This window comes from Phyllostomus hastatus, unplaced genomic scaffold (assembly GCF_019186645.2).
Source record: "Phyllostomus hastatus isolate PE091 unplaced genomic scaffold, TTU_PhHast_1.1 phas_contig_38, whole genome shotgun sequence".
Taxonomy (NCBI): Eukaryota; Metazoa; Chordata; class Mammalia; order Chiroptera; family Phyllostomidae; genus Phyllostomus; species Phyllostomus hastatus.
In genome coordinates, this window is record NW_025333869.1 from 7952722 (window position 1) to 7970868 (window position 18147).

Genomic DNA, 18147 nt, shown 5'->3' on the forward strand with positions numbered 1-18147 from the left:
GGTATAGGGATGGAAGTATTGGGATACCTAGGAAAATCCATGCATCCTGATCAGAGGAGTGATTTCTGCTGTCCCCTCTCTGTTGGCACTTTTCCTCCCGCTTTGATGCAGGCACCTAAACTGAACTGAGTGTATTTTTGGCATGGGTTTCTATAACAGAGTGCCACACAATGAGTGGCTAAAATAGCAGAAGTGTATTCTCTCACAGTTCTGCAGTCTGGATGTCCCAAATTGAGGTATCAGCAGGAGGACTTCCCTCTGAGGGCTGTGAGGGAAGGATTTACTCCAGACTTCTCTTTTTGGCTTATAGATGCACCATCTTCTCCTGTGTCTCTTCACATGATCTTCCTCTGAGTTTATCTCATGTCCTCTTAATGAGGTCCTCTTAAATTTCTCCTCTTAATGAGGACATAAGTCCTATTGGATTACAGCCCACCCTACTGACCTCATCTTAACTATTTACACTGACCCTATTTCCAAAGATTACATTCTGAGCTACTGGGGATTAGGACTTTACCATATAAATTTTTGGGGGGATACAATTCAACTCATGACACTGAGGCATTCACTATGCAACTTCAGGGATGATCAATGACTACTAAGGCCAATTGACTGAAGATGGCAATGTGGACAGAAGAGCTTTCCTTGGTCCTCGATAGCACAGCTGAGCTGTGAGTCCATGCTACAGCCATCTCTCTCTGGAATTTGTGTTATTGCAGTGGGGTGGGGGAACCTTAGTGTCTTCAGACAATGTAAATTAAATTTTAGGCCTCTTGTGGTCCTACTGATATAGGTCCTTCCAGGTGTCTTCTGGTGTTCTGAATGTTGAGGTTTTGATCCTGGGAAATCGTTGAAGTCAGCAATACTGGGATTTCTACACTTCTACATTAAGATGAAAATAAAACAGTTGGAGATCTAAATTTAGAATCTTAGAATATAGTAAATACTTTCTCCAATGAAATATCTCCTGCTGTTAGCAGATATTTATTTCTTTTGAATACTCAGCTTCTATCCCTTTTCTCTGAGTAAAAACACTCTATATCTTTTGAAGAAATTTCTCTCTCTATAGGATTCAGTTTTGGTGAGGTTAAAAGTCAAGTTGCCAGCCAAGACTACCTTGAGCCAAATGCAGATGTGAGACCCAGATTAGGCCGAAGTTTCATTTGCCCTTGAGTGAAGCAAAGCTAGAAACATGCTCAGGCATCCTTTGCAGTGTCAGAGCTCCCTCTTTGCCCTATTCCCACATGGAATTTCAACCTTCATCTTGACTCTACAAGGGCTACAGTTTCCTTTGAATATTTACCAATTTTTGCTTAATTTGTCCAGCATCTGTTTCTGTCTTATGTGATCAAAGAACCCTACAATTCCAGACAGTAATGAAGGATGTTCACTGATATTTGGAGACTTGGAAAATCACATTCCATCTGCTTCAGGAAAAAGAGAGAGACCTCCCTATTTGTAAATTTATTCAAATAATTTCTTCAATTCTGATTTGATTTACCTGGGTTCAGTTGGGATAGTTGTTAAGTTGGTCTCATCATCCCTTCCCCCCCACCCCAGTCCCCCATAAACAACTAAAGGTGTTTCCAGATGCTGGCTCTTGAGTTGGTGGTTCTATACCTGTTATAGTAGCAAGGGCTGCTGGTACCTACCTTGCTGGGTTTTAGGACCTGTAGTTTTATAACTTCTTTTCATGCTTATGCTTTCTGTCATTACTGTCCATCTAGAAAAAAAGAGGAAAAATAATTTCAGTGAAATCCAACTGACCAAAGGGCCAAGAACATGTTCAGTACAAAAGCTGAACATGTTCTTAAATACTGACTTTAAATATCAGTAATACACTGGCCTTCTTTTTTTTTAAATCAACACTTAAACCCAACAAAATTCCAAACATAGTCATTTTCAGTGAAAACCAATATGGGGACAATTTTTAAAAAAGATTTTATTTATTTGTTTTTAGAGAGAGGGGAAGGCAGAGAGGAGGAGAGGGAGGGAAATATCAATGTATGGTTGCCTCTCATGTGGCCCCCACTGGGAACCTGGCCTGCAACCCAGGCATGTGCCCTGATTAGAATCAAACTGGTGACCCTTTGGTTTGCAGCCCACGCTCAATGCACTGAGCTCCACCAGCCAGGTGGGGCCAATTTTTATTCCTTCCAATATTTCTTATTTTGTCTATGGTCCAAGAAATCTCCAAGAACCTGCTTTAAGCCTTTAAAATTTCTAATATGATTGGCCCAGTTGAGAAATGTTTTTGCTAGTCATATCTGACCAGAGGCCCTTTTCTTTCCATGTGAATTAGTAACTCTGGTTTTGCAATAAAGGGAATAAGAGCAGCTGAATTTAAATCCATATGTCTAGCAGTAGCACCATGTTCAATTTATTGTTGGCAGGAGGCTTGTCTATTTCGACAGCTAAAATAACCAAAAAGCTGCCCAGGAGAATTTTAAGAGTTCTGAGAATAAAGTATAACGTCATTAAATCCACTACACACATTTTAAAGGCAGATCACAAGACCTCCCTTATCTTGCAGTTCCTGAATATTCATCTAGTCCACAGTAGTTCATTAATAGTATTCACAATCATAATAACTCAAATTAGTTGAGTACATTTCATTTGAGACTCATAAAGTTGCTTTGTGTCACCACCATCCAGTTGACCTGCCCTTGACTCCCAGGCTCTCCTTCATGTTCCCATAGCAGCTGGGTTTACTTTTTCAGTAGATTATATGTCATAAATATATATCATATGTCTAGAAATTGATGATTGCTTCTTTCTCTCAAATAGAAAAAAAATTCTTTAAATCCAGAAAGTGTCCCTTATGTGCCTCTGTGTACCAAATACACTCATACAGAAGACAAATAAATATGAATGATGATACTTTGAAGTGGTTATCTTCATTATGAGTTTTTCTAAAGGGCAAAAAAGGCACAGAAAAGAAGGAGTAAGGAAGAAGAAAAAATTCTACTAAGAAGGACCTCTGGCCTTGGGTCTTCAGGCCATCTGAAAAATTCAGAGTGACCAGTTTGTGTCACTGACTAGTGAGTCCACTCCACTTCCTGCAGATCCACAGAGGTATAATTTAGGGATGAGAATGATATTAATCCATGTCTAACATTATGAGGATGAGACAGGTACAGAAGGATGTAGTGACTTTTATTTGTGAACATTTAGGGGACCTACTGTGCTTGGGTTCATGAACTCACTGTCATTTCTGCTGGCATGCATTTTTCAGAGGTAAGCATAGAACTGTCTTCTTGTTCACTGCTTTGGGTCATTTGAAGAAAGCCAACTGAATTGGTGAAAATCTGGCTCATAGAGCTCTTCTCAGGTAAAAGGGTGTGGTTACCCTCAAGAGATATACATGAGCAAAAATTGCATATTGCTGAGTCATGTTATATAAAAAAGGTCTGGAATTTGTCCTAACCTGTACATAGAAACAAAAATTAATATTGAACCATGGCATGGTAAGTTCCTATTCACATCTTTGGCCTTCAGAATAGTTTGTTCTTAAATGCTTCCTAACTCCTCCTTATCTCCTATTATTTCCTTAACTCATTTTGCTCTACCTTTAGTTCCCCCTACCCCACTGGATCTGCTAACAAGTAATCTTTGCTCTTCATCTGACTTAGCTTCTAAGCTGCAATCATGACTATTGCCTACTGTCTTCTTGAGAAGCTCTCCTACCTTGACCTGTGGGATACACAGTTTTCTCCCTGCCCCACCTGAATGTTCAGCCTCTTATATTCCTTTCCTAGTTGGTTGGATTTCCTCCACTCTCAGCCCCAGGACCACTTCTCTTCCCCACCTATGGTCTCCATAGGGACAGTTTCATCCACACCTGTGGTCACAGGGAACAGTCACACTGATGGCATGTGCAGCCAAGCCACTGGTCTGGGCTCCAGGACAGATCTCACACTACCCACTGGAGAGCTGCACACCTATGTCTCACAGCTCCACAAACTCACATCTAAAATAGAAGCCATGACCTTTCCACAAGTCATTTCTCTTTCGGGATTCTAGGAATTTATGACTTCTCCTTCTCCTTCTCTTTGTCTCCCCCATCTGATCCATCTGTCTCTCTCCATTGCCAGGGTCATCTATTTGAATCAAAATATGTCAAACAAAGTAAATCTGAGCGAGCAGCCCCATAAATCAGCTTTTTCTCACAATGAGCAATGAAATATTTTCTTTATAGTCACTACTAAATTCTACCTTCTACAATGTGTCCTCACATAATGCTTTTTTTTCCATGTTATATTGCATGATGCTGTTGAATTATCATGGACTGGAATATACTGCATTTTACAGAAACAATGTTCTCTCTCTCCCTCTCCTACCCCTTTACAAATGCCTCTGCATGACCCTCAACATGACCTTGAGGAGGGTGAAGCTGGATGTCTCCCCACATTCTTCCTTTCTCTGGGCCTATGATACACTGGATGAGGAAACTATATGCCCAGGTGGGTCCTTGGAGTGGTAGTCCCTCTGCCTGGAATGTCTCTCTCTGTTCCCTGGTCACAAACAACTGACCACTTTCTCTTTAGTTCTACTATTCCTTGTAGATTTTTTTAAAAAGTCACCTGTATTGCATTACTGCACTTTGTCTGCTGTGAATCTATCTTTCCAAGAAGGCTTTGATTTCCTGGAAGTGAGGTGTCCAGTCTTGATTATCTTTGACTGACAGGATGCCTGGTGTGTGGTAGTCATTGGTCAATGTTTTCAGATTCCTTTGCTGAGTGTACTTCTTGGGCCCCAAGGATGTGATGACAGAGGTTTGGGACAAGTGCACAGTGTGCAAATGGAGGGCTACAAGCTCTGCTGCCCCATGTTCTCTTTGTCTTCCTTGGGGCTCCCAGCCAGCAGATGGCCCAGGCCTGAGAGTTCACACAGCCACAGTTCTGTTGGCCTGCCCCAGGCTGTGAGGACAGGAAGTGGCAAGGAGAAGAGACTTGTCCATGTTTCCCTCTAGGGACCCCAATCTAGATCTCCATGTACAGCCACTCATCCAAGCCCCATGACTGAGGAAGTGTGACAGGCCCACAGAACCAGAGTCCTAATTGGTGACCCTAGGAGGCCCCAGCTTCAGTACAATAACCATCCATGTGGATGTGAACTCTCAGCTTAATTTCTGAGATGGCAACAGAGCTTCAGAGACGTGAAGAGAATATTCCATGTCAACAAACTTTTTTAGTATAAGAGGTCTGTCTGGAAAAAGTCCTGTCATTGTTAATAAAACAAGAAAGGTATGCATGACATGGATGTAACCCAGCAGCCAAGAGAGTGGACTGGAATGCACATGCATGAACAATGACTTCACTGTGCTAGTCAGTGGGGGTGGTAGATGCCGTTGAGTGGGCATGTTCACTGTGTGGCCATTGCATTTAAAATGACTGAGCAAGTAGAGCAACAAATCTGCATCAAATTTTGTATTAAGCTTGAACATTCCTCCACAGAAACTATTTGGATGATTAAGAAGGCTGAAGACATGGGCTTCTGGTGATTGGTAGCTTCATCACAACAATGTACCCACTGATACATCATGTGTCATGCAGAATTTTTCAGCAAGACATCAAATTACCAGGTATCTCAGACCCTCTACAGCCAAGACTTGGTGTCCTGTGACTTCTGGCTTTTTCCAAAACTAAAATCACCTTTGAAAGGGAAGAAATTTCAGACCATTGATGAGATTCAGGAAAATATGATGGGGCAGCTGATGGTGATTGGGAGTACTGTGTGAGGTTCTAGGGTGCGTACTTTGAAGGAGACAGAGGAGTCATTGTACTATATGCAATGTTTCTTGTATTTTCTTCAATAGATATCTTTATTTTTCATATTTGTATGGATGGATACTTTCTGGACAGACCTATGTCCCATGGAATATTTGAATATACTTTTTATTAGTCAAAGTTATCTTTAAAATTAATTATCACATACTTAAACTAAAAATGCAAACTCATTGTTTATAGAGTGCATACTGGGATGACTTATGTTAGCACATCACCCTGCTATTCAGGACATACTTCAGCATCTATTATCTTGTTTAATTTTCATGACCCCTATGAGGTGGTGTGACTAGGCCTTATTGTCACCATTTTTAGGTGGAGAAATATAAGCAAAGAAAGGTACAGAATATTGCTCAGTGTTACACAGCATTCAAAGAAGAGAATTGAGACTGGAATTCACTTAACCACCCTGCACCTTCTTCAAGGTAAAACTCTGACCCTCTGGTCATGGGCTAAGGTGCATGAGGGTGTGTCTTGGGCTCATAAACTGGAGTTCAAGTGAGAATTGAGGATAGGTGAGGATAGGTGGAGGAAAGGGGGACTTTCATTTCTATTCATGGCCCAGCAATTTTCTCAGCTCATATCTTCACAACCATAGGAATGAAACTGATGATTAGGCTGGTTAAATACAGGGCCCGTCTTGCTTGGGGAGGTGTGTGTGTGGGTTCCAGGTGGCTGGCATAGAGCTGGAAAGGACTCTCTGGTACTCTCTAGGAGGTGGTTCAATTCTCCTCTTGGTTGACCTGTCTCTGCACAGGAAGCTATTGGGGTTTGCTTTGCTGCTGGGTTTGACCACTTGCTGTAGTGTGGTTTTGAGCCCAAGCTCTTTGGGTGAATTTAATTACCTTAATTGAATGTTTTCACTTACCAGTAAGGAGAAAGCAGGAAGCCAGTTGAAATGACAGGGGTTGGCTTTATCACACCCAAAAGGCCCTAACAAATTGGAATTGATTTCTCTTACTCCTCTTTCTGGGTGGTTTTTTGAGTCATTGACTCAGGCATGCCTAGAGGAGCTCTTCACTGAAGTGAATTGTGACAGATGGCCTGTTCCAGCTGGTGAATGTGCAGAGGTCCCACATGCAGGCTCTGCCACCCACCCCCACCCCACCTTGGGCCTCACCTTGTGCCCTGTTGGTCAGTCTTGGGCCAAGCTCTCGACCTCTCTGTGCAGTTGCCAACAGCACTCCTGCTTGATGTTTCAGAGGTAATGTCCTTGTCTATGTCCTACATTTTATGAGGTGAACAATAAAAAGGCAAATTGACTTTCTTAGTTGGGGTCTTTCAGGAGAGAGTAGCAGATATGTATTGAGTGTCTAAGGAGTGGAAGGTCTCAGGCCCATTGTTGCACGTGCTTGTACTCATTCCTTCCTTCCCCATCTTATAGCTCAGGAAACAGGCTACATGTGCAAGGGCCCTCCAAGCCCTGGTGCACATATGAGGATTTCCCACAGAATGTAGCTGAAAAAAACAGCTTGCCTGGGCTTGCAGGGCCCATGGAGCTGGCTGTGAGTTGTTGTCACAGTGACTGTGGATGTTCTGCTGCCCTTGGGAGAGAGCTCAGGAATAGGGCTTAGACCAGCCTCATTCCCATGTCTGGCCTGGGCCATAGTTTGGTCTGCTGTGTCAGGATGGGATGTTTCCTCAGGAGCCTCTGAACATTGCCCAGACCTGGGGCTGTGTCTGCAGTTAGAGGCCAGGAAACCAGCACAAGAAAGGCTGGGTCTGCTTCAACTGAGTGCTCCTCAGGACAGGACAGTGCTAGTACCTGGCATCACACACCTCAGGGGAACCCAGTTGCAGGAGAAAAGGGGATAAGTAAGGCATGGAGACATGGGGTGGGGGCACTGAGCAATGCTCACAACTGGCTCCCTGGGGCAAAAGCCCTGTTTTGTAGCACTGGTGAATTTCCTGCGACTGACTTGGCGTCTAGGACTGAATGAGATGAGGTGTGCACAGAGGGCCCCCATGAGGTGTACTTGTAGTTGTGCTGATAACAATATTTGGGCAGTGGTCTCATCCATTTCTGGTGGTCAGGCATTGCAGGGGTCAGGTCTTTGAGCTCCTGGTGGCCAGATGGACTGGAGTATCACTATCTCTGGATGCTTCCATCTACCAGAAGGAGCTCAGGTCTAGCACTGTTCAGCTTTTTGGCCCTGTTCTACCAGGAGCATACATTTTTCCATATATACATAGTTTATTTTTCCATATATACATAGGGCATTCATTTGTTAAACAAACAAATGAATGAATAAGAGAAACCCTATTTCCTGAGCATCTGACATAAGATAGGCATTTAATATACTACAATACTGTTGATTCATATTTATTATTATATAATTAATACTTGCAACAATCTGTGAGAAAAAAATTGCTCTTGTTATTTACCCAGAAGGACTTGGATGGAGTTTAGAGTTTAATACCTGGTGGTATGGGGCTTGAACCTGGTGCTGCTGGACAGGGAGAGGGTTCCAAATGCAACCTGCATTTGTAGAGGCTCCCCTGGGAGCTTCTGAATGCCTGCTGCAGGTTGAGAACCTCTGCTCAGCAACACCCCACCCCTGGCCACCCTGCAGCCCCTGCATTCCTGGTTCTCACCCTCAGGTCTCCTTGGAGATCATCTTAAGAATGACAGCCACAAAATATTCTGTTTCTCATGTCCCATTATATTTGGGAGCCCACAAATAGGTACAAAGGCCTCATATGCCTGCCCTGCCCCTACTGACAGGCAAATGGCTCTCCAGTTAAAATGTATGAAATCATACAGATTTTGGAAAAGTCACTCAGTTTGTCTGAGCCTTAATTCTGTTTTTGTAACCTGGGGCTGATGAGAAGACAAATCCAATAACCTGGTATTCACAGAAGCCCATGTAGATTATCAAGTTGTGTTGCAGGGATGATTAGCTGATGGCCTTGACTCCACTTGGAGAGCCTTGCCCAGAGAAAAGCTCCTTCAGAGGCTTCCAGAGAAAAAGGCACTTGACTTTTTTTGGGAGTGAGGCATCCCTCAGCAACCATCTTTTCTCTAGTACTTGGGGAAGAACACCTTTTGAAAGCAGCTTTGGGGTGTCCCAGGCTTGGACAGAGACAGGAGGTTTCAGGAGGGCTCCTAGGACCACCGGAGAACAGCAGGGTTACAGAGTTCTCCTCACCATCTGTGGACCCATTTCTCCATCTGTAAACTGGTGTGTGGGGCTGGTTGGCAAAGGCAAAGAAACAGAGCTGAAGAGTCATCACTGAGCATCAGCACCCTGCTTAGTGCTGCCAGACACTCATTCTATTTATCCAGCTCCTACTGCCTGCCAAGAACTTTATTTTTAAAATCTTTAAAAAAATTTCAGTTATAGATTATATCCACAATCTTGTTCAGTGGTCATAACCCCTGGCAAGTTAAGTGGAGCTTATGTTAAAGGAATATGAGATGGAGAAATTGACGATCAGAGAAGTTAAGGAATTTACTCAAAGTCACACAGTGGGGTGGGGATTAGACCTGGGGCCCTGGGCTCCATGCCTCTGCCTTCCCCACTCAGACAAGGCAGAGAGGGGCATTAGGGGCATGGAAGGGCATTGTGTGCATGGAAGGACATCAGGTGTTGGCAGTTCTTCCTCCGCAGTAATGCCCCTGCAGGGTATGGGGGTGTGGCAACCTTTCTCTCAGCACTTCTCTTCATCTCCCATGGCCTGCCTCTTCCCACCAGGAGCATTTGCTTTAGTAAAGGCAGAAAAGGCATTTGTTAGACCTGGCTATCTTGTAGGGAGTCTCCAGGAGGGTACTCTTCCCTGTCCCTGGATGACAAGGAAGGTAAGAGTATCTGGGATAGGGGAGAGCCACAACCTTCCTCCCCCCGCCACACACACACCAATCAGAGCCTGGCTGTCTCTGGCCTCTTTGGTTCTCTGGAGGCTTGTTGGTCAAGGACAGCTGCCCTTTCTCCAACCAGTGTCACAGTGGTGAGTCCAGCTCTGCCAGGGAAGGAAAGAGAGAACTTCTCTGCCATGAGAGGCATGGCCATGGCACAGAGGAACATCCTGCCTTCTTCATGGAGTCCCTCATGGAATGCTTTACAGAGGCAAGAAAAAGAACTCAGACATGGCCACTCAAGTCATCCTTCTAAAAATTAAAACTGTTGCTCTTTTAATAGATAAAGTTATTTAAAGCAGTGGCTTGAGTTGATATGAAAGATCAGTTTCTTGGAGAGCTCCCACAGTGTCAAAACCTTGTTCCCCTTTCCTTCCTGAAGGTAGTATCCTTGCTTCTCAGAAGGCCCTGGGGGCTTGTTAGGCAGCATGCTGGGTTCTACCCTAGAGACACCACTCAGGAGGTTGAGGTGGTTGTGGTGCTGGGGATACAGTGTGGGAACCACACTTGAAGCACCCTGCCCTGTGCTTTGAGCGATGGGAGGCTGTACCACTTTCTGGGAGGTTGTATTGATAGATTACAGATTCTTTGGGCCACTTGGATCTCATGGTTGTCAACCACTGTGGTTTACACTGTGTTTGCCTTGTTCTGGGCCTGCTCTAGGCAGGCCATGCATACGTGGGGCATAAAGATGAATCAGAAATTTGGTCTACTCCAAGAGATGATTGTCTCTAAAGGCAGACCAGGCAGAGGTCAGTGCATGCTGCAGGGTCAAGGATGAAAGGAGAGAGGTCTTACCAGGGAAGGCATGCTAAAAGGCAGCTGTGAGAGAGCTTTGGCTGTTGGTCTGTGCACAGCCAGACAGCTGGGTCCAGCCTAAGCACTGAGTGAGGGTGGTGGAAAGAGCAGGAGTTTAGAATCAGACCAGTGCTCCCACTTCCTACCCCTGTTCCACCTCAACAAATTACTTCACCTCTCTGAGCTCCTGCTTGTTCATGTTCATCTGCAACAATACCAACTTCCATGAGTGGGTGAAGGGTGGAGGTAAAGAATTGTCAGGAGTCTAAAAGAGAATGAAGATGGAGGAGACACACTGTGCCTCCTTGCACAACCAAAATAGGGACAACAACAATTTAGAAATAGAATAACAACTAGAACTAACAGAAAACTGAACTGTATGGAAGTCAGATAACCAAGAAGTTAAATAAACACATTCATCCAGACCCATAGGAGGGGTGGAGTCAGGCAGCTGGGGCAGAGAGGGGTCATGGCACAAAAAGTGGTGGCACTGGGCAAATAAGGCATCCTAGGCACGAAAGACTGCAGTGAGCGGACCCTGGGCACACAGGCGGTGGCTTGCAGACCCTGGGTGTGGAGTGGCAAGGGGCAGACCCAGCAAGGTGGTGATTGTGAAGCAAGGCACTACCCGCAACCCAGAGTCCCAGCACTGGGAAATAGAGCCTAGGGGCACTGATTGAAAACACCTGTGGGGGTTGCGGTGCCAGGAGAGGCTCCCAGCTTCACAGGAGAGTTCGCTGGAGAGACCCACGGGGTTCTAGAACATGCACAAGCCCACCCACATGGGAATCAGCACCAGAACGGCCCAGTTTGCTTGGGGGAAGCAGTGGAAGGGGCTGAAATCTGACAGAGAACAGAGCAAGTGCCATTGTTCCCTCTCGGACCCCACCCCCACATACAGCATCACAACCCAGTGACAGGGTTGCTTCACCCTGGTGAACACATAAGGCTCCGCCCCTCATATGAAACAGGTGTGACAAGACAAAAAAAATGGCCCAAACCAAAGAACAGATCAGAGCCCCACAGAAATACAACTAAGTAACCAAGAGACCAACCTATCAGATGCACAGTTCAAAACACTGGTGATCATGATATTCACAGAATTGGTTGATTTTGATCGCAAAGTAGATGAAAAAATGAAGGCTATGCTAAGTGAAATAAAGGAAAATGCACCGGGAACCAATAGTGATGGGAAGAAAACTGGGACTCAAATCAATGGAGTGGACCAGAAGGAAGAAAGAAACAATCAAACAGAAAAGAATGAAGAAACAAGAATTCAAAAAAAAATGAGGAGAGCCTTAGGAACCTCCAGGACAACTTTAAATGTTCCAACATCTGAATTATAGGGGTACCAGAAGGAGAAGAGGAAGAGCAACAAGTGGAAAAGTTATTTAACAAATAACAAAGGAGAACGTCCCCAATCTGGCAAAGGAAATACACTTCCAGGAAGTCCAGGAAGCTCAGAGAGTCTCAAAGAAGTCGGACCCAAGGAGGAAGACACCAAGGAACATCATAATGACATTAACCAAGGTAAAAATGAAGGAGAGAATCCTAGAAGCAGCAAGATATAAGGAAACAGTAACCTACAGAGGAGTTCCAATCAGACTGTCAGCTGATTTCTCAAAAGAGACCTTACAGGCAAGAAGGGGCTGGAAAGAAGTATTCCAAGTCGTGAAAGGCAAGGACCTATATCCAAGATTGCTCTATCCAGGAAAGCTTTCATTTAGAATGGAAGGGCAGACAAAGTGCTTCCCAGATAAGGTCAAATTAAAGGAGTTCATCATCACCAGGCACTTATTATATGAAATGTTAAAGGGATTCATCTAAGAAAAATAAGATTAAAAATATGAACAGTAAAATGACAGCAAACTCACAATTATTAACAACTATACCTAAAACAAAAATGAAAACAAACTAAGCAAACAACTAGAACAGGAACAGAACCACAGAAATGGAAATCACATGGAGGGTTAGCAACACGGGAGTGGGAGGAGGAGAGAGGGGGTAGAAGGTATGAAGAATAAGTAGCATAGATAGTAGGTAGAAAATAAACAGGGAGAGGGCAAGAATAGTATAGGAAATGTAGAGGCTAAGGAACTTATGACACATGGACATGAACTAAAGGGGGCGAATATGGGTGGGAGAGGGTGTGCAGGGTGGAGGGGAATAAAGGGGGGATAATGGGACAACTGTAATAGCATAATCAATAAAATATATTTAAAAAAAGAGCCTAGAAGAGACCTACACAGAGTATTTGATGAGTGGACGCTTCTACCACTAGAGACCTTGGGTTTTTAAAGCAGACAGTGCAGGGAAGGAATCCCATATCTACCAAGTCAGTACTAACATGCAAACGGGATTGCCAAATGCTTTAAATGAGCTCATGTGTAAAAAGCACATAGTGGTGCTCACTGAATGCTGTCATGCATCATTGCTAATTCCCAGACAGGTCAGTATAACATTGTGTGAAGGGCATGGACTAAAGCCAGATTCCCTTGAGTGTGGTTCCTGGCTGTACTGGCTAAGAGTGGCCCTCAGTACATTACAAAACCTCTTTGAGTTTTGGTTTTCTCATCTGTAAAATGAAACTACTAAGAGTACCCGACTTGTAGGGTCACTATGAGGACCCAGTGATTCATGTCTATGAAGTGGTAGGCCTTTAGTGACTACCCATAAAAGTCACTGTTGTCCACACAATGCAGCCTGCTTTACCCAGGGCCAGGGTTCTGAGAGATGACTTTTCCTTTCCCCAAAATAAGAGGGGTGAGGCAGTGACTGACTAGAGCATCTAAAGGGCTCTCCTGTCCTTGGAACACCCGCCATGTTTGTTTGGTTTCCTGCACTGGCAAACTAGCCAGGTCTTGGTCTTAGAAAAGGTCTCAGCTGCCCTATGGTGACATTGGTACTTGTATGGCATCCCCTTGAATAGTGGGTCCACACCTCTTTGGCAGTCATCTGAAGCAATTTGGAGAAACTTTGCATGCTCAGTTGAGATTTAAGATTAAGGTTGGGTAAATTTAAATTACATAAAATTAGGTACAGTTTTAGCATCCTTTCTTTTCCTCAGGGGGGGCTAGGGGACAGAGCAGGGTGTTTTAGCTGATGTGGGTGTACGTCGAGGTGTCCAGACACTGCCATGTTGTCAAGTAGTGGGAACATTACTTTCCCTCCACCCCAAGCACTGAAGGGGCCCAGATCCATCACCCTCATTCTCACAAAAGGGCAAATAGTAATGATGTGTTAATGTCCAGTGATCAATGTCAGGATGGGCTCAGTTCTCCATGGTACCAGTTACTCTCCCGCTGAGTAATAAGCATGATCAGCTGAACCCTAAAACACTGGGATTTATCTTCAGTTACCTCTGGAAGAAAAAGCCCCCAAGTTGGAGTTCAAGCAGAAGAGAAAATAATGGACAAATATGGCAGTTTTATTTCTTTCATGTGCCTGGCACTTTTTACGTTTGTGCATTTAATGCACGAAGGACACTTTGTCCCCCTGGTTGGCAGCCAACACTTTTGGTATCCCCATTTTACAGGGGGGCAAGAAGAGGCACAGGAGCTTGCTGAGAAGGGCAGAGCTGGCCTGTGAACCCAGATCTGCATGGTCCTGAAGACCCTACTGGGTGCCCCCAAGGTCCTCCTGGGAGCAGTGTGGACTCCCTGAAGCTCTGAAGGGATGGGCCTGCCTAGGAACATGTAGCTTTTCTAAGGAAGGTTTTGACTACTGGTGAGTGGACTAGCCTTCTTTGTAGAGATTCAGTTTGATGCTGATGTGAGCTATAGGTCTATGAGGCAATTAGGAAAAGATGTGAGCTCTGAACTCAGGCCCCAAATTTACATCTCAGCCCCTTAGTAGCTGTACCTCCTGGGGCAACCTCTCTAAGCTTCAGTGCCTGCTATGTGAAGGGAAACCCAAGACCTACCATGCTGGGTAACCTTGAGAACAGAACCAAGTAATGTACATAAGCATTTTACATATGGGAACAATACAACCAGCAATTGCCCTAATGAAAATGTTGGACACACCAAGGGCAAGAAATGGCTCAGAGTTCTGACTCCTTAAACTCTGTGGCCTTTAGGTATGACCTGCCTCGGAGAGGGACAGACAGGTCCAGGTGAGGAGATGAGCTTGTGGTGATGCATGTAGTGGGGTTCCTCCAGGACAGGGCAAGTTGAGACAGCTCCATGGTGGCCTGGCTGTTGCAGTTGGGGCTCAGTAGTATGAGGCCTGCAACCAGCCTCCAGACTCAGCAGAGTGTGGGCAGCACACTGGTTACCCAAGCAAATCTCAGTTTTCTCTCCTCCTGGCCTTCCTTAAGCTTCAGGTGAAAGCTTTAAGGTGGGAGATGGCTAAGATAAAGTCCCACCCTTAGCTTAGCCTTATAGTCCCTCAGCAGCTGAGTCCTGTTCTGGAAGGGGTCCTCAAGGAAAGAAGTCCCCACCTGAGATAAGGGAACAATGTGCAGGCTGAAGAGGTCCCTGGGAGGCTCTGGGCTCTTACTGACACCATGCACCAGTGTCTCCATAGGATCTGGAAGCCCTTTCAGGCCTGGCCACCTGGGCTGAGCCTTGAGGGAGGACCATGCAGAGAATGGAAGTTATGAGGAAGGCCTCTTCTCACTTTCACATGTTGTGGTCCAGAGGGGACCCTTTCTCATTTTTACAAAGGAAGGGAGGTCTGTCTGTCAAGTGCTGGGGAGAAAGCTACTAATACTGGTTGACTGCCTCTTTGGACCCTCTTGTTGTCTGATTCCCAAGCACTTCAGCTCTATTCTCAAACTTTGTGAGGCCGATGACACAGATTCATAAGGGAATGCACTTGGCAGCAAGTGGCCTTCAGTCTTCTACCTGAGAATTGAGGTTGGCAGAGAAACTGCTCTGCCTCCACCTTGGCACAGAAGGCCATGCATTACTCACACATGCAGCCCTTTCAGAGAATGTTCCAGAAGGATGGCAGTGTCCTAGAGTGGGGATGATGCATCTCAGTAGTGCTTTACATGCTCCATTTTTGAGTTTTGATTCATCTGTCTTGATCTTGTCCCTCTCTCTTCATCCACCCTCACCAACTTGAGTCATGCAACCACTGGGAAACAAGTAGTAACTAAGAAGTGTTTTGGGGTTTCCCAACTAGGTAAATGAAATATAAGATTGAGTTGTAGGGCTATGCAATGGCTGGATTTGGTGAAATGTGGTTTAAACCCACAAATGGAAGAAAAACCAATACCCATCACAGCCTGCTGGGAAGTGTTGCATTGTGTGTCTCCATGAGGGCCGCTTTCTGTTAAAGCCCTTTTCATCTCTAGTAACCCTGGACAGATGGAGTGAAATCCCAAGAGACAACAAGGAAGAGAGCCTGCCTCTGGCTCCATTGGCCAGCAGGTTTCGGTGCTGAGATTTCTGGCATAGTCTGGAGGAGCAGGGCTATTTCCAGACGTGGGGCTTCCTCTTTCTATAAGGGTCTCCAGGGCTTCCTTAGGGTCAGAAACAAAGAAATGGAAATAACAAGACACTTCTGAGGGCCTGTGACCCCCTCTGACCTTCCCTGTCTCCTCCACATACTGCTCTGCCCTGGTTTCCAGAGAATGCAAGCCCCTTTGTTACCAGTACCCAGCATTCCACCAGCCCCTTTCCTCCCAGTGGGCACAGTTGTTCTCATGCCAATGATTTTCTGGTCACCAGAGAGCAGGCGCAATTGTTCCCCTCCCAAAGACTCAGGGGCAGACACATGCTAGACTCAGGTCACCTGGAGATGTCTATTTATAAACCATCCTGATAAGCATAATTGGCCCTGCTTAGCCCAGGCCACACTCCACAGCAAAGCTAACTTTCCCCTAGTGGCAAACCAAATTATTTCCTGTAACAGTTAGACTGGAAAAACTGGCCAGGGAAGGGTAGGGTGCTCCAGAGCCAGCCACTGGTCCTGAAGGGTCTGTTTCAACTGCTAGAACTCTCATTGTATATGTGTGTGTGTGTGTGTGTGTGTGTGTGTGTGTGTGTGTGTACCAAAGTGGTACATCTCAGGGAGTGTTGCATGGCAGGGGTCAGGAAACTTTTTCTGTAAAAGGCTGAAAATTAAAATATTAGTTTTTACTGGCCATAGGGTCTAGGCTATTGCAGTCTTAGAAAATATGTAAATGAATGACTGTGGCTGTGTGCCAATAAAACTTTATTTACAAAATCAGGCACTCAGCCCACAGCTGTGGTTTACCAACCACTCTTGTAAAGGGAACTCAAAAACTGGAAAGTTGGACCTCATTTACCACAAACACTTGTTTAATCTCCTCTCTGGGATTTCTATATTTAAGAACTTTAAAAAATACTTCAAATAAACTTTATTATAATTGGGTTAGATATATTGAAGAAATGGTCCACAATTTAGTTAAAAATAGTCATTATTTTCCAGAACAGTTTTAGGTTTACAGCAAAATTGAGCCATTGGGTGAAAAACACAAAAGTTTCCCATATATTCCCTACTCCCATATGCATAGCCTCCTCTATTATCAACAGCCACACATATATTTTAAAGTCTTAATAATTTTTAAAGGCTATCTAGCTTTCTCCATATATTCAATATTGTTCCTCTCAATGATCAATTCTTCCACAATAAAAAATAAAGATATGATTTTAGGTTTGGTGCAAACTGCTATGTGGGAGTCTGCTTGGAGATCCCCAGGGTGTGGGGGAACATGCAATCCAGTGGGGCCCCTGTGATGAGGACACTAGTCCACAGCCAGAACGTAAATGACCAATTGTCCTTTGTTACAGCTGATAGGATCCTGCTCCTCCCCCCGCCCCCCACCCAGTGCTAGAGGACACAACATAGTCTCCTGACATAGAACTTGTGACCATGGGGTCGCCCTCACTTGGCAGCACACTGACCTGGGCACATCCACAGGCATGTGCCCACTCATCCATGTGAGAGCAGAGTGCCTTGACAGAGACACGTGAGGAAAAAGTCATACCAGGCTATAACATGTACTCTGTGTGGCATACACCTCATGGTCCACACAGCTGTCTCGTACCCATGGCGCACCCAGCACATTGAGAAATGCAGCCCTCAATATGCCCCTCAGCATTCCCACCTCCCTGCATAGCACCCTGGCCCAGAACTTCATCCCCAATTCTGCTGGCTCAAAGCAAAAGCCCTGCTGTGGGAGCTTGCGCCTCCCTGCCCACACTGAAAAACCAGAGTTGGTGTCCTACCTTCCACTCCCTGTGAGTTCTGCCGCTTGCTCTTCAGGCCTCCCCAGCAATGAGAGAGAGCCCTGACTTTTCCAGCAACCCAGTTCTGCCCAGCAGCCAAAACTGTCCCTTGTCAGCTGGGCTGCCTAAAGATGAGATTCCAGACCCAAACTTCTTCTTTTCCCCAAACCTGCCCACCTGAGGAAAGTCAGTGACCAGAAACTGGCCAGACACTGGAAGTCAGTGGAGTATACCTAAATAGAGACCCAGCTGGGGAAACCAAATGGTGTTCTTGGTGGGGAAGAGGCAAACAGTGAGCACTGCAACACCCGCGTGGTGTCAAGTAACAGTCAGATTAAACAAACAGCCTCAGCAGCTATTTTTACATCCAGATCAGCCATGGGTAATAGATAACTTGGGGAGTGAGAAATTGCTTTCTGCTTCACTGGATTCTAACCATGATTCCAGCTTCAACCCAGAATGATTTCAAAAGCTATTATAGCATCTAGATTCAAATAAAAATATC

At 45.1% G+C, this 18147-nt stretch overlaps 1 protein-coding gene across 5 annotated transcripts in view; it reads right to left on the reverse strand.

The window, feature by feature from the left end:
• Positions 1-17917, reverse strand: part of CUNH10orf71 (chromosome unknown C10orf71 homolog) — a 32491-nt gene extending 14574 nt beyond the window's left edge. For 2 of the 5 annotated variants that reach the window (XM_045841941.1, XM_045841943.1), the window contains exons 1-3: positions 17643-17917; positions 6907-7010; positions 1653-1723 (exon numbers count right to left, since the gene is read on the reverse strand). The gene's annotated coding sequence lies outside the window, so the exon portion shown is untranslated. Of the gene's footprint in view, positions 1-1652; positions 1724-6906; positions 7011-9643; positions 9809-17642 lie in introns of those variants that run through there. The other 3 variants (XM_045841942.1, XM_045841945.1, XM_045841944.1) reach the window with 2 other exon arrangements.
• Positions 17918-18147: the final 230 nt, after the last annotated feature.